Source organism: Taeniopygia guttata, chromosome 2 (genome assembly GCF_048771995.1).
Source record: "Taeniopygia guttata chromosome 2, bTaeGut7.mat, whole genome shotgun sequence".
NCBI lineage: Eukaryota > Metazoa > Chordata > Aves > Passeriformes > Estrildidae > Taeniopygia > Taeniopygia guttata.
In genome coordinates, this window is record NC_133026.1 from 119520674 (window position 1) to 119535430 (window position 14757).

General features: G+C 47.0%; 1 protein-coding gene across 7 annotated transcripts in view; it reads right to left on the bottom strand.

Moving 5' to 3' along the window:
• EYA1 (EYA transcriptional coactivator and phosphatase 1) overlaps window positions 1-4126 on the bottom strand; it is a 157786-nt gene extending 153660 nt beyond the window's left edge. For 6 of the 7 annotated variants that reach the window (XM_041713936.2, XM_041713935.2, XM_041713934.2 and 3 more), the window contains exon 1: window positions 3898-4007. The gene's annotated coding sequence lies outside the window, so the exon portion shown is untranslated. Of the gene's footprint in view, window positions 1-3897 lie in introns of all 7 variants that reach the window. The other variant, XM_072924760.1, reaches the window with a different exon arrangement.
• Between the last annotated feature and the right edge of the window lie 10631 nt (window positions 4127-14757).

Consider the following 14757-nt stretch of genomic DNA (forward strand, 5'->3'; position numbering starts at 1 on the left):
AAGCTCTTGCCTCTCAGGAGTAATCCCAGGGAAGGCACTGCCCAGCTCCCTGTGGGATCATCCCTGCTGTCAGTGGGTCAAGCAAGGAGGCACTGGTTGGGACCTCTCCCTCTTTTCCAGCCAGCAGTCATTGCTTATGAAATTAAACCTCACCAACAAATTGTTGACAAATTTGGACAATTAGCATTGGAATATTACAGGGGAGAAGAAGAAAATTATTGTAGAAGTATTTACAGGATGCCCAATTCCTTGCAAAACAGTGCTAAAACACTTTTGGTTTTCAATGCTGTTCTGCTCTACTTTGTCACATTTTGTGCTTGACAGATGACATCCTTCTCCTCTGATTCCTTCCAGACTATGTTTTCAAGAAAATGGATTCAGTAACTCCTCATTTTTAACATAAGAAAAACTGAAAACATAAGGATTTGGATCCTTGATAAATAGGTTTTGCTTATACAACTACACAAAGATGCATTTTGTGGTTTTTGTCAGCAAAAAATGCACCTAGTCAAACAACAATATTTAGTTTCAGTTCTCCATGTCTCCAAACTGTATCTACCAGTAAGAATGAACTTTATATACATTCATGAGAAAAACCAAAACCCTCAAGAGCAAAACACAGTAGAAATTAAGTAATTAAATAAATCAGTCTGTCCTCTAGCAACAGGCACACTTCTTAAGTGTTTGCTTATCCTAATAGCCTTGCAATCTTTTCCACAGGTCCAGATGACACTTTAATTATTGTTAAACATTACCGACTATAGCAATATATTAAGTGGGAAGAACAGAACAGACAATGGTTATTATCTATAGAACACGATTTTTACAGCTATTATAAAAATAGTTTAACTTATCAAATAATGATATAGCTAAGTTTTTATAAATAATATTTCATAATAAGGGAAAAGTGAATAATGAATTACACTATAATTTTGAACATATTTCACTTTCTTGTGAGAACAATACAACCTAAAACATAAAAAAAGAAAATTTTATCACACACCACCATGCAGTTGCCTTCAATATTCAGATGACAAAGAGATCAAGCTATTGAGCTGAGTAATTAAAATTTTAAAATTTCAGGAATTAGGCCAATTGCCTAAAGTAGCAGTAGGTGTGACTCGCTATGGAAACAACATGGGAAGGCTAGAGAAACAACTTCGAGTTGGAAAAGCTTTTAAAAGCATATGAAGTACCCAGCTGTGGCCTCCTTGATTTTAAGGACTTTACACACAATTTCCGTTCTTATAAATAAAAAGAGCTTTCTCCTAGCTCACTTCATTATAAGGGGAGCTGCAAAAATGCAGACCCACCTCAGAGGGTGGGAGTTCACCTCCGTGATTTTTCCAGGCAGCCCGGCACACTGGGGGCCCCGGGCAGACCGGGGCACTGACTGCCTGCACTGCCCATGCCCCCACACCCTGCCTGGGGTTTGCTTAGGGACAGCAGCTGCCCCAGGCTCCCCCAAGAACTGCCCCTCTGGGTGTCACTGCCAGGCAGCCACAGCTCACTGCCACACCATCAAATCCAGGCAAACTTTTCTTGGTCCAACCATTACAGCCTTTGCATGGTAGTTTGACCCATATCACAGAACTCAATGGTAAATTCATATTTTACTTCCTAGCTCCATGCAATAGGATTAGCACTATCTGACAGAGTGAGAAGATATTCTGTGTCACAAAGGAAAATGAAAAAAAAAAATAAATAAAAAAAAAAAGCACTAGAAGTGTCCAAACATTTGAGAAATCATTATCTTATGATGTTTGGTATATCAGATTAAACAGTCAAAGAGAGTAAAAATAATAGAAAGGAAAAAAATCTCAACCTTCCTAACTCAATTTAAACTCTTAATTTTGTATCACTCTCCCTCTCTCTAAATCTAGAAGGAAAGGTTATTTTGAGCAATAATATTTTTGGATTCTATAATTAAGCAATTGAATGAGAGAAACAAAGAAAGTAATGTAAAATTCTAAAAATGCACAGGATGCCAGAGGGCCCTAGGTGACTAGGAGAAACTGATCAAATGACCTTTGAAGACTTTACAATTCTCCTGCCAGAGTCCATCCCTCACCTTGCCCATGGCAACAAGTTTTGCAGCACAAGGACAGAGCCACAAAAAAAAAAAAAAAAAAAAAAAAAAAAAAAAAAAGTTACTTGCTTCCTACTTTCTCTTCCTACCCTGTTTGTAATTCAGTTCACATGGGAAGATGAAGCTAACGAAGAAAATTAGTAATGAAACATCAAGCTTGGAATGAATAACATCACTTATTGGTGCTATTGGTAACCATTGCTTATGGTCACATAAGGAACCAGTGACTCAGTTTCTACTTAGATGGATTATAAATATTCTTATTGATACTATTATAATTTCTAAAATTTTGAGGACTGGTGAACCATTCAGAAAGAGCAATTCATACATTTTAAAAGGTTGTTGGAGAACACACACACTTGTGGTTTACATCACACTTAAATCTACAGTAGAACAAGTTGTGTAGCTAGAAGGTTTGGGAGGAACAAATCTAGACCAGCCTTCAGAAGATGTGCCAGCTACCTCCACGAGCTGCAGTCCTCAGTTAGGGACATTTCCATACATATTGCCCTTCTGTTTCTTACTTTCTGCTGCAGCTGGACTACCTGCTCCCTGCCTCCTGAGTGATCCTAACAACTACCCTGATTACGGTGCATGCTTGCACAGCTTTTGGCAGATTCATAGGGACTTTCCACACACCACTCTTTCTAAAGAACTTCTGACAGCACTGAATGACTATTTTCTCTTCTTATAACCATGTTTTTATTTTAAAGTATTGTGGAAAGTGTGAGTCTTCAAACATAGAAACTGTTTGGTGCTGCTATTCATACTGCATTTTGCTGGAGCATATATAACAATAAGTGTTTTGCTACTAAAAGTCAATGGGAACTACTCTTTGCAATTTAAACAACACTATGCTCCTACGAATCTAAAAGGGAAATAAAAAAGAGGAAGAGTGAGGGGCGAAGCCTAGTGTTATAATTTCATAATTGAAGAAAACTCTGAGCTTTGATTTTGTTATAGGAAAACTGCCAATTTGAATACAGTCTTAAAGAACAGAGTATTTCCTGCAAAAATTTTAAAAAAGCTTTATCTCCAGGATGAACAACAGAGACCAAAACCATTTCATAAGTAGCCATATCCATCCATCTCTTTGAATGTCTTCGGTGACGGCGGGAGAAATAAGAACCCCAGAAAGCGAACTGAGGCAGGATACACCTGTGGGCGCACCCCCTCCCTGCTGCCCTTGCTCAGCCCTCTCCTCCCCAGGCGCTGGGATGCGCGGAGCGGAGAGGGGGGAGCACCGGAGATCATCCCCCCGTGCCCGACCCGCTGGAGCAGGCACAGCAGGCTCCCGGCGGGGAGGCGCCCGCCCCAGCGGGGCCGTGCCCGGGACAGCGGCGCGGCCGCGGTCGGCGGGGTCGCCGTCGGTGCCCCGGCACCGGTCTCTTCTCCCCGTCCGTCGGAGGAGGAGCTGCGCGCTCCTCGCTCCCCTGACACTTGCCGTGCCCGCGGCCGGCAGCCCCGGCGAGCGGAGCCAAGGCGGACACGCTCACAGCACGGCGAAGCGCCCACAGACTGTCACCTCCGACACAAAACACGCGTTCGGCGCCCGGCGGCCCCGGCCGGATCGGGGCTCCCGCGGCGCCGGGCGAGCCGCGCTCCGCCGCCCCTTCCCCTCCCACGCCGGGGCTCCCGGCCTCGCCCCTCCTCCCGCCGCCAGCCCCGCGCAACCCCGGGGCTCGGCCGGCGCCTCCCGCCCGGCCCCACGTGTCCGGCACCCCCCGGCTCGGGGGCGGCAGCCGCGGCCCCGCCGCCCGGGCTCGGCTCGGCCCGGCCCGGCCCGGCCCGGCCCGGCGCGCACTTACTCCGCGGAGCCTCCGGGGCGGCGGCGCGGGCCCGGCGGCTCCCCAGGAGCGGCGCCCGGCGGTAAGTTTCGAGGAGCGCGGAGCCGCGCTTGGCGGGGAGGGGTTTCGGGGAGGCGGCGGCGAGAAAACTTCCCTGGAGCGGCTCGACCGCCTCCTCCGCCTCCTCCCGCTGCCGCCGCCGCCGCCGCCTCGCCCGGCGGCAGCACCGCGCCTGCCCGGCCGCGCCGCCCGCTGCCGCCGCTCCCGGCCCGCCGTCACACCCGAGAGCGCCGCTGGCTGCCCCCCATTCCCGCCCCACCAACACACGCTTTTAAAATTATTGGTTTCTTTTTTCTTTTTTTTTTTCTTTTCTTTTTTTTTTTTTTTTAATTTCTAAGAATTAAGATGTTATTAGCGAGGGAAGGATGGGCCCTGAGGAATGCCGGCTTCCTGCAGCGCTGCCGGGACGCCGGGGACGGCTGCGGGTCACACACCCCGAGCCCAGCTGGCAGCTCCGTCGCTGGCTTGGCTGCGCCGGGCCCGCAGCGTGAGCAGTGGGAAAGGTACCGGCAGCATCCCCTGGGCCCAGGGGCTTGTCTGACACCGCTCCTCACCATTGTGGGTAGAGCCATCGCTTGAAGGCACAGAACGAGTCAAGGCGTCAAGGTCTGCATGGGAGTGCTGTGCTGGGAGAAGCTGTGCTAGGCATGCAGCACCTGACCCCGCAGACTTCGGATCATCCCTAAAATCCGAGTTTGTACGCATCCACCCTTCCTCATTACCCATGGAGAGAGAAAACATGGGTCAGATTCCATATCTGTTATGCTGCGGAACAGTGGTGGAACATCCTCTCCACTTCCTCATCACAGAGGCATGAACTTAGACCCTGCATAAAGTGTATAGCACGGGCATCCGAGTATAACACAGATGAAAGCCCTGCTCAGTCTGGGAGCCTGGTCCAGACACTGAAGCAAGCAGAGCTGCTGGGGGTTTTTTACCTATAGTTGTAAATATAAACACTGCAGTCCAGGCCTTCTCCTCCTCCCTTTCTTCTTCCTTAAATCAGAAAGGAAAAAAATAGTTGCCATTGCTTCAAGTTCTTCCATTCCACTTCTTTGTGTTGAGTACATACTCTCCTACTATTTTCTTTTCCCAGCTTTCTTGGTGTGTTTTTATGCCAGTTTCAGAAAGTAAAATACGTATCTCTACCTTTAAAGAAATTGAAATTATGCCCCCACAAGCATTTATGTAGGTATACAAGTAATGCCGTTTAAATCACTAGAATATCTAATGTTTGTCCTGAAGGATGCAAAGCACATGGAATCCATTTTAACTTTTTAACAATTTTAAGGGCTTTTTCCTTCACATTTCTTTCCAGTCTTGTAAATTAAAGAGTGAGAGCTAATTAAAATGTCATACATGGGGCCATATACAAAATACAGAGATGGAATCCACACTCTTCTGAAGTTAAATTAATCCATTAGGCTGTATTTTGTCATTGTACCTGTATTATTTCAACATTGTATTTCTTGTTCAAGATAAATTTAAGGTACAAGACCGAGTTTAATTCCCACTAAATCCAGTAGCCAAAACTCACCTTGACCCACAACAATGGGATAATGGATTTTTACACTGCAGGGAAGCAGATTAAATTGCTTTTGCATACCTGAGGTGAGAATGTGATCTATAGGCTGTAAAAATTTTGGTTCACAGATTATGAGAAAGACTCAAGAAAGGTAAAGTCGCAGATCCACTTACTCCCTTGCAGTGGAATATGTAATGGAGAACAGCACATGTGATTCTATAAAAATCTCCATTTAAAAATTCTGTAAAAATATTTTAGAAGGTCTCTGCCAGAGCACATCTAATTCTGCAGATGTGCTTTTATTTTTGTTTTGGATACCTCAGAATAAAATGCCAGTGTCTGTTGCAGCATGAGCAGAATTGTTGCACAGGCATGCGAGAATGCTGGCAATACATCTCCAAGGAGGACCATGCTAGCCCTCAACTTGCTTATAAAACTGTGGACCTCCTTCATACAGGAAGCCCTAGACATTGTGGTGGTAAGTGATGTGGATTGTCTTAGATTTGGCTTAGCAGTATTTCTGTTAGTTTTCCTTTTCTGCAGGATTTTGAGCTGTTATTGTTGTGAGAAGAATCAAGTGACCCCCCATATAATAGTTAGGCACTAAGTAAAAAATCAGCATAATTACCCTTCACAATAGGAAATTGGTAAACATGGTTTATAAATCAAAATGTTTAGAATAGCAGTGAGATTGCCATCCTGCTTCCTAGAGTCCAGACTAATGAGTTGTCAAGCATCTGCTGTTGCTACTGGATTAAAAACCAGTTGTGAAAACTCCCTCCCATCCCAAGAGCTGTCAGGTCACCTGCTGCCATTTATCCCCTTATCTGCAATAGAAACCTCTTTAATGTTAAGTGGTTTATTCGACCTATAATGTCAGCTAAAAACGGTGTGGGTCTTCCTTATGTAGCTAATGAATTTCAGTAGGAATAGTAAGAAAGCATATTAGGTCTGACAACTCATAGCCCTGAAATTTGAAAGACCGATGCCTTTGAGAACTGACAGTAATGCCAAGGTAAACAGTTCCTTTTCTGTTATTCTTTCACTCCTCAAAACAAGCACCTCTCCAAATCTGAGAGCTTCTGGCAGGTATGATGAATGGCAAATCCTAATGAATCCCATGGTTTGGCCAGAAGTGTTAGGACTTAGCACTCTGTACAAATTCTCATCTGAAACAGGAGTATCAGGAGCCAATTTCTTGAACGTAATTTATTCCAGACACTAGCTGGAATAAACAGCATTCTGTAACCTCCTCAGATACTTTGCCAGTAGGGAGCTGTCTTTACACTTCTTTCAACTGAGCAAGGGATCAAAATACAAAATTCATCATTCAAGAATACAGTGTGGTTTAAGAAACTGGAGGATTTGAGTTCATTTCCAGGGACTTTTTTGTGTCCTATCTGTATGACATTTTCTTTCTGAATCAGGTCTGCTGTGGTTTGCTGCTACCTTGCCCTGATGAGTTAAAAGAATCCCAGCACTCAGGTTTAACTTTCTAGAAGCATCTCAAGCTTCTATTCAGTTCCTACAATATGTTTCACTTAAGTTTCATACTAGAAAGGAAGTATAAAATGGGACTTCCTTAGCTGGTAAATGTTCTTTTGTCTCTCTCAAAGTCTTTTCAAACTTTGATTCCTTCAGTCACTAACAGGCGTTTTGTTACAAACAAAAGAACTGCCACAAGTATAAACCTGACTTATCCGTGCAAAGAAGGATAAATAAAACTCAGCTTTTCTGTTCCAGGGTCAGATGCTGTCCTTAGCTACATGTAGATGTAATTAAAAGCAAGATTTTTATTACTACGAAAAAAGACAATAATCAGATGGTGCATAATGGCTTCTAATGGAACCTGGAAACGGTTCTGAGACAGATGCTGTTGGGATCCAGGACAAACTGGCAGCCATAATGCTGTGTTGGTGAGCCACATGTGACAACAGATCTCCACCTACTCCTTTGAAAGGTCCCACGAGATGACAAATAACAAATAGTCCATTCAAATGTTAATCTGTCTCATCTTCTAACTCTTGACCATACTTTATTTAAACTCCTCAAAAGAAACCTTTTTCATATGTGATGCTTATGTTTTCACTACCTTCAATGTTTATCTTCCATGTGATTGGATGATTTAAATATAATTTAAAATATCTTTCCCTCTGCTATGCTGCTCATCCCCACCCCATCCCCCCAGTAATACATTATTCTGTCGCTATCTTTTTGATAAGTGGTTGTCTAGAATTAATGAAGATGGAGGTAGGTGGGAAAAGCAGCCATTTAGCATTGTGTGGAGGAGCAGATAAGATGGTCTTCCAGTTTCATAATCTGCTAATTGTGTCGCTGCAGATAGAAACTTCCCACGTCTCCAGGTCAGTGGGAGAAGTCCCTCTGACTTCCAATGACTTTTGAGCACTGTTTTTTTTTCAGTATCTGAAAATTAATCTCAGTTGCTAAGGTCTAATAATGTAGACACTTATGTTTTAGTGAAACTACCCACCCAACTATTTATGAATACACGAATTTACATAATTTTACTCATTAAATAACTGGCTAAAACCAGAATATAGAGTAAATTTTTAATGAAAAATGTATTTTAAACTGGCAGTTTTAATTGTGCCTTAGCTCATTAAGATCTTAAAACTGAATACTCCATGTGCAGTGAAAGAACACCCTTAACCTTGATCTCTCTACAACTCTAGATGAAGTTTTTCAGCAGTAAAGGCCTGAAATCAGAAGCCTGTGTACCTAACATAGGTATTAACGGGAGGCTGAACCATTCAGAGTGACAAGCCACTTGTTTAATGTCATATTCTGCCAACATGGACTTGTGCATTATTTAACATAAGACCATTTGTAAAAGTAGTTAAGTGCAGTCACTACTGCAAGTTTTGAAGTGCAGTTTATCAGGTACAGAAATTTAATCAATGGAGTCTTGGGAAAGTTGTATGTATTTCACATTCTTTGTTTTTCTTTAGAACATTATGACTCGATTTAACTCCCAGCAGTCCAAGAGGCTGGTCTATGGAATTTAATCAATTTTGCTGACAATGTTAAGTCTTGCTTATCTGTCATTACCTGTATCCTCACTAGGTTCAATAAAGAACATTTCTTAGTATATTTGAGGAAAATAGTGCTTGCAACAGGTTCAGATGTCTTCGAAGAAAATATTAACTATTATATAAGGCAAATATTTATTGTAATGATGACAAAATAAAAAATTTGTATTCTTTTAATGAGTAAAATTACACGAAGGCACTGCAATGCATTTCTGTCTAGTTAATAGGAAAAAGTATCATCCTTAGATATTAGGGGAAAAATATTGGAATTTAAGATTACCATATCTGAGTTTGCTCAAGTCCCTTCTGATCCCACGTCTGGAGATACTCTAGAAAGAGAATTTTTTTTTTTTGTCAAAAAATTTAACGAAACGGCGAATTTTAAGTAAGTATTTTCCCACGATGAAATTCGACAGTGCAAACGTGCTAGGAACAAACCAGGGAGCAGGGGAAAGCGGTGCCTCCCGGTCGCAGCTGCCCCAGCCGAGCCGCGCTCGCCGCCCGCCCCGCTCCGCCTCCAGGGCCCGGGGAAGCGCGGAGCCGGGCAGGGGATGCTGAGCCCAGTGCTTAGAACACTCCCCTCCCTGGCTGTTGGGTGGGACTTTCCAGGCTTGAGGTCTCACGAGAGACGTGGAGCCCTTGAATGATGCTCCGAAGGATATGGCAGGAACCCACCCGGCGGCTCTGCCGCCTCAGTCCCCCGCAGCGAGGTCTGGGGGAAGCCGGATTGTGGGGCCGGCACTGGGGTGCGACCATGCGTGAAATCATCCCCTTCCACCCACCATGGACCGACCCCTGTTTCGCTGAGGTGACCTCCTGTGGCACCCGAGGGATGCTCCTCCAACTCTGTTCGGTCACTCCAGTGGTTTCTTACGGCTAAGAGAAGAAACTAGGAGATCATATGGGGAAGAAAAAGCCGCAAAACCGATTCGGCTGAAGTCTGAGTCACTGCTCCCGCTTGATAACGTTCTGAACGGGAGTAGAGAATGTCCCGCTGATCTCTTTGGCCGTTCGCGGCGCTTGAGCGCAGCCATTGCCAATAGTCGCGTAAGGACTTTGAAGTTATGGATATTGTCTTCGCAGGCAGTCAGTGCTTTAATAAGTCTCGTTCTGGCTAGGTCGCTGAAAGATGTAAGCAAGCCAAAACTTCAACGCTCTTCTGGGGCATAACGTTAGGTCCCTCCTGCGAGAGGGACTCCGGTGCGAGACCAAGCGCAAAGAGACGAATGAGTGCATATGTTCAAAATTACATTTTCGACAGAAATTCAGATCTACCGGGTCGTGTTTAAATGCGAAGTGGGAGAGAAGGGGGAGCGGGGGTGGGGGGGACTCAGTGTGCAGGAAACATCACTGGGAAACCTGGAATGTAACAGGCAGGATCAAAAGTTAATGGCCTATTTGATGTGAAAAGTGAGCTGGGGATGCCGGAGAGCGGGAGCGAAAAGAGCCAGCCAGACACACGCAGGGCGTCTGCGCAGCCAGGCCCTCCAGCCCCACGCAAATAGCTAAGCCAAAAATAGAGCGCAGGTAGGAGCGCTTCTCCGTCGGGTTAGCCTTTAATCCGGTGAGTTTAACTCCCCAGTGGGGCGGTAGGGTGGCTGAGTCGGCCTTGGCTCCGCGGGAGATGCACCTCGCGGAGAGCCGCGCCTGGCATCGGCTGCTCCCGCAAACCCGCGTACAACCCCTCCGCCGCCTGCCGCGCAAAGCCTGGCAGCCCGTGAGAGCTCCCACCCCTCTCTGCCCGCAGCATCGGGGTGACCCCGCGGGTCCCCGGGGAGCTGCGTGCGGGGGGGCGCGGTGAGGGAAGGGGGTGCGGGCGGCGCGGACGCCCCGAGGCGCGCAAGGGCTGCCGTGGGACCCCGCTCGCAGACCCTCAGGGCTCGCACCGCCGCTCCTGGTGCTGGGCCAAGCGCAGGGTTCTATCTGCGCCTGGCACAGACGGACAGGGAAAAGTTCAGGAGGAGAGGATGCACTGCTGGGGATTGGCCCGCCACGGTCGAAGCTTGCCAAAATAACAGACCACCCTGCCACACAGCATCGAGCCATCTCGTTGTTGATATAGTTAAGAAAAAAACATCAGCCTCTAGTACCATCAGAATATTTCATCCATGCCAATTTGTTTAACAATATTTTTATAAAAATAATATTTCCCTCGTATGGCTCAGTTTCTTTGGCTTTAGCATACGCTTTGAATTAAAACTGTTGACAAGATTGTAACGAAAATACTGATTGATGCAAACATGCTCTGAAACAAATCCACACCTGATTCTAGTTCTCTGACTACGCTGATTAAAGCCAACCCCAGCCTGCAGCAAGCCCAACCAGAGTCTCCAGCTTCCAAAGAAACTGCTCGTCGGGACGTAACAGTGACAGAAAACGAAGGCACGGGGACAATTACCGAAAAACAGGGTTTGAAGCGCTAGGGGTTTCCGAGGTTGGTTGGAAGTGATATCGAGACAAACACATCGAATGCAGTCTGTTTCTTGTTCCTTGGTCTTATCCCAACCGCCAGATACAGTCAAATGTTGAGAGAAGACTGAATTCAGGCCGCTGCCAACGCTAGAATAAAAAGGCTAAGAGAAGCCAAAAATGCCTGTGGTCTTCGTGAACTACATTAAATCACGGGGTGGTTATATTTGGGCGGATAATGAAGCGCGTAAAACGGTAGATAAAAATCAGTTGCTATGGACTGTCTAGGATTTCGTGTGTTTTTATTAATCTTCGTAGGAGATTTTAAGATTTACGTGATCTCCCCGTTTCAAACTCCGGACGGAGCGCTCTCGGCGGCGGGAAGCGCCGGGGGAGGCGTTCGCAGCTCTCCGCCCGCGGCAGCCGCCCCGCTCCGCGCCCTGCCCGGGGCCGGACCTGCCCTGCCCTGCCCCGGCCCGGCCGCTCTGCAGGAGCGGCTTGCGCTGTGAATGGAGCCGAAGGGAGCCTGAGCTGCGGGGGGATGAGCGAGGAAAACGGGGGGATGTGATACCGGAGGGCGCGTCAGAACTTCTGCTCCGGCCCTGATGACCCAGGTGGAGATCAACTCTGCGGGAGCGCCAGGGAGGTTTGGCCTTCGACTGTTCAGGCAAGGAAGGGGGAGGATGCTGCTGCCTCCGTACAGCAGCTCTGTTCCCCGGCTGAGCAGAACAGGAACAGCTCAGGTACCAGCTACAGAGCAAGTAGCCTTGGAGCCGTCCCTCTCCTGGCTGACCAGGGCCGCCACAACCTCCCCGTGCTCCCGCTTCTCTGTTCCCCTCTCTGGGGGGCCGGCACCAGAGGTAGCACCAGCGGGGGCCGCTGGGGCCGGGTAAACAGGAAAGTCCTGCTGGATTCCCAGGCGATTCTCCCCGAGCCGAGGGGAGGAGCGGCCACCTTCCGCTCCCTGCTCTGCTCCCGCCCACCACTCTGTGCGGGACACAGGGGCGGCGGGGGCCGTCGCGGCCGTCCCGCACCTCCGAGGGGACAATGGGAACCCGCAGCATGCGAGAAAGTTTCCCGCTGGGATTTGTGTTCTATCTTCTTGACAGCTACACTTTGCCGGTTAAAAAAAAAAAAAAAAAACCAAAAAAAACAAACCTAACAACTTTATTTTCAGTGAAATCAGTATCACTGGGAATATGTGACTACAGAGTAAGGAAGGGGCTGGAGCACGGGCGGGATGTGCAGAGAGTCACGGGCCCACAGCGGCGTTATCCTACATCATAGGCAAAACAACCACCCGCAGCGACCGCATCGCTGACACCCGGCAGCATCCCCACCCTGCCCCGCTCGGAGCAGCGCCGCAGGCCCGACAGCCGCAGTGCAGCCGCAGTGCAGCCGCGGGGCCGCGGGCAGAGCAGGTGCAGCCGGCGCGCAGCGCTGCCCTGCCTGCGCGCTGCTGCGGGATCCACCGTGCGGCCGCGGCTAGTACCTTTGTCCCCCCAAGTTTTGGCTGCTGTGTGTTTGTTTGTTTTCTTTCCCTTTTTCTGGTGTAACTGATTTCCATGCAGTTGCACCTCATGTTTTGCCCCTTGCTCCGACTTAAACTACGTGCCAGCCGGAGCCTGAGGTCCTCTGCGCTTCTTCCTGTGCACGTTCTTCTTTATATCCCCTTTTAAGTTTTTTTCGTCTTCCCCATGGAAGTATGGACACATAGGTGTGCCAGGTTATTTTCAGATGACCAATACCTAGGACTTCAAACCGGTTAGCGAAGCGGCATCACTATCCCCGTGTTTTCTGGGTTTGCGTCACGGCGCACGTCACCGGCTCAAATCCCGGCACTCTCCCTACCGTGCCTGCCTGACGGAGCCCTGAGATGGGAGCACTCCTGGCTGGGGTGAAAGGCAGGCCCTTCTCCCCTCCATGCTCTCAGCAGCCGGGGGCTTATTCTGACAAGGAGAGAAATGACAGTATGACTTAGATACTCATTGTCATTCCACTGGCTAGTGGTGGGGATACCTGCCAGATTAACAAATTTAAGTTTGCATCCAAACCTGTCTTCCTAAATAACACGATGCAAGCAGCCCAGGTGGCTCCTGGGCTGCCATTCACCTTTACTTTTTAAAAACTGAGAGCTGTATGAATTTTAGCAGCAGCCCTGATTTTTCCGTGCATAAGCTGGTTTCTATTGGACGCTGCTGTATACAAACGAGGGATTGTAAAGACGCTTTCTCTGCCAGGGTGTAAGAACGGTACGAGATTGTCATTTTGGGCAGTAGTAAGGTCTAAGTTCAAGGATAGGAGTTTTGCTTGCCAGGCACTTGGAAGTGTGCAAACCCTCCCTTTTCTGCCCCGCCTCACTCCCTTCCCCAAATCAACAGCAACAATAAACTCTGGATGCCAATAAACCTTATTAAAAAAAAAAAAAAAAAAAAAAAAAAAACCCCAACCCCCCCCCCAGAAAAAAAAAAAACAACAAAAAAACCAGTACAGTTTAAGATCTGCTTCGAATACATAAGCCCATAGAACTCCGAGCCCCCGCTAAACGTTTCTCTTTGTACAGGAGCGGGTAGAGACAATCGTGTCGACGGTGTGCTCTTCTGGTTCACTGGTTCACTGCTGTGGCTGACTCCCCAGGTCCCTGCTGCTGGGGTAACAAATACCCCTCTCAAAGGTGCCAAACAACACTTTTTAATAGCGCAGCTTTGCGGGTAATGGTGTGGAGCACTGAAGTGCTGTGGGTCATACCTAGGCTGGTATCACGGCATATCTCTCCCTTCCGATTCTCAGAGCTCTGACACCCACGGGTGACTGGAGGGTGTGAGTATGTGAGCACCCTAGGATATAGCAGCGTAGAAAATGCACTGTTTCCTGAAATAATAAACGATCAACTTGTTCAAATAATCCGGTTTTTACTGTGTTTTGTGTGTGGAGGAGTGCTTACCTCAAGTCTACTCAGGTTTCCCAGGCATGAAATGCCTGTAAACATTGCAAATCATCTAGGAGAGGGGTTGAATTCTACGCGTCTAGAAAAAGACACGTACTGACTTTTTTAAAGGAAAAAAGATAGATTTGCAGGATACGTTGTAAAAAAAAAAAAATCTAATGAAGGGGGAAATAAAGGAAGAGAAACCGAAATGGTACTGGGAAAACCTTGGCTCTGGTAAGCGAGGAAACACTCTGTCTTCTTCCAGCGTGACTTGATGAGACCATAAAGAGACACATATTGTGCATTTTCTCAGGTTTTCAATATCCCACACACATATAGTAATAGCAAGTTTCAACAGCTATTGCCAAGGCTCGGGTTGGTTTCCCTCAAGTGAAGAAATGCATCTTTAAGTGGGAAATCTGCCATTGGCTAACCGCAGTCAGAGACGTCTGCTGGGATAAACAGCATTGTTAATTCCTTCAAGCTCCATCTGTGGAAGTGATAAAGTGCAGCCATTATGGAAGACTGCAAAGTTAAATTAATTAGGTTCCTCCATTATGCTGCAGTATTCTGAAGATGATTGCTATTTTCCTCTCAAGTGCCATTATTCCTAGATCTATCTAGGAGCTGATGCAATTAAAGCGAACGTAATGTAAATTTAACAACACAAATGACACTTTCCTCCACGTATGTTTGAATGGGGCACGGAGGGGCTGTGTCTCAAGCTTGGACTTCCCCCGTAAACATCTGATGTAACCTTAAAAAAAAAGTTCAAATAAACCAGTGTGTACTTGGGTACTTTTCTTCGGCGAATTCTTGGATCAATACTTTTGTTTCATGTTTTCATGTTCTCAGTAATGTTAAGGGATCCAGTTACAAACTCTTGCCAGTAAGAAAGAAAATATGCC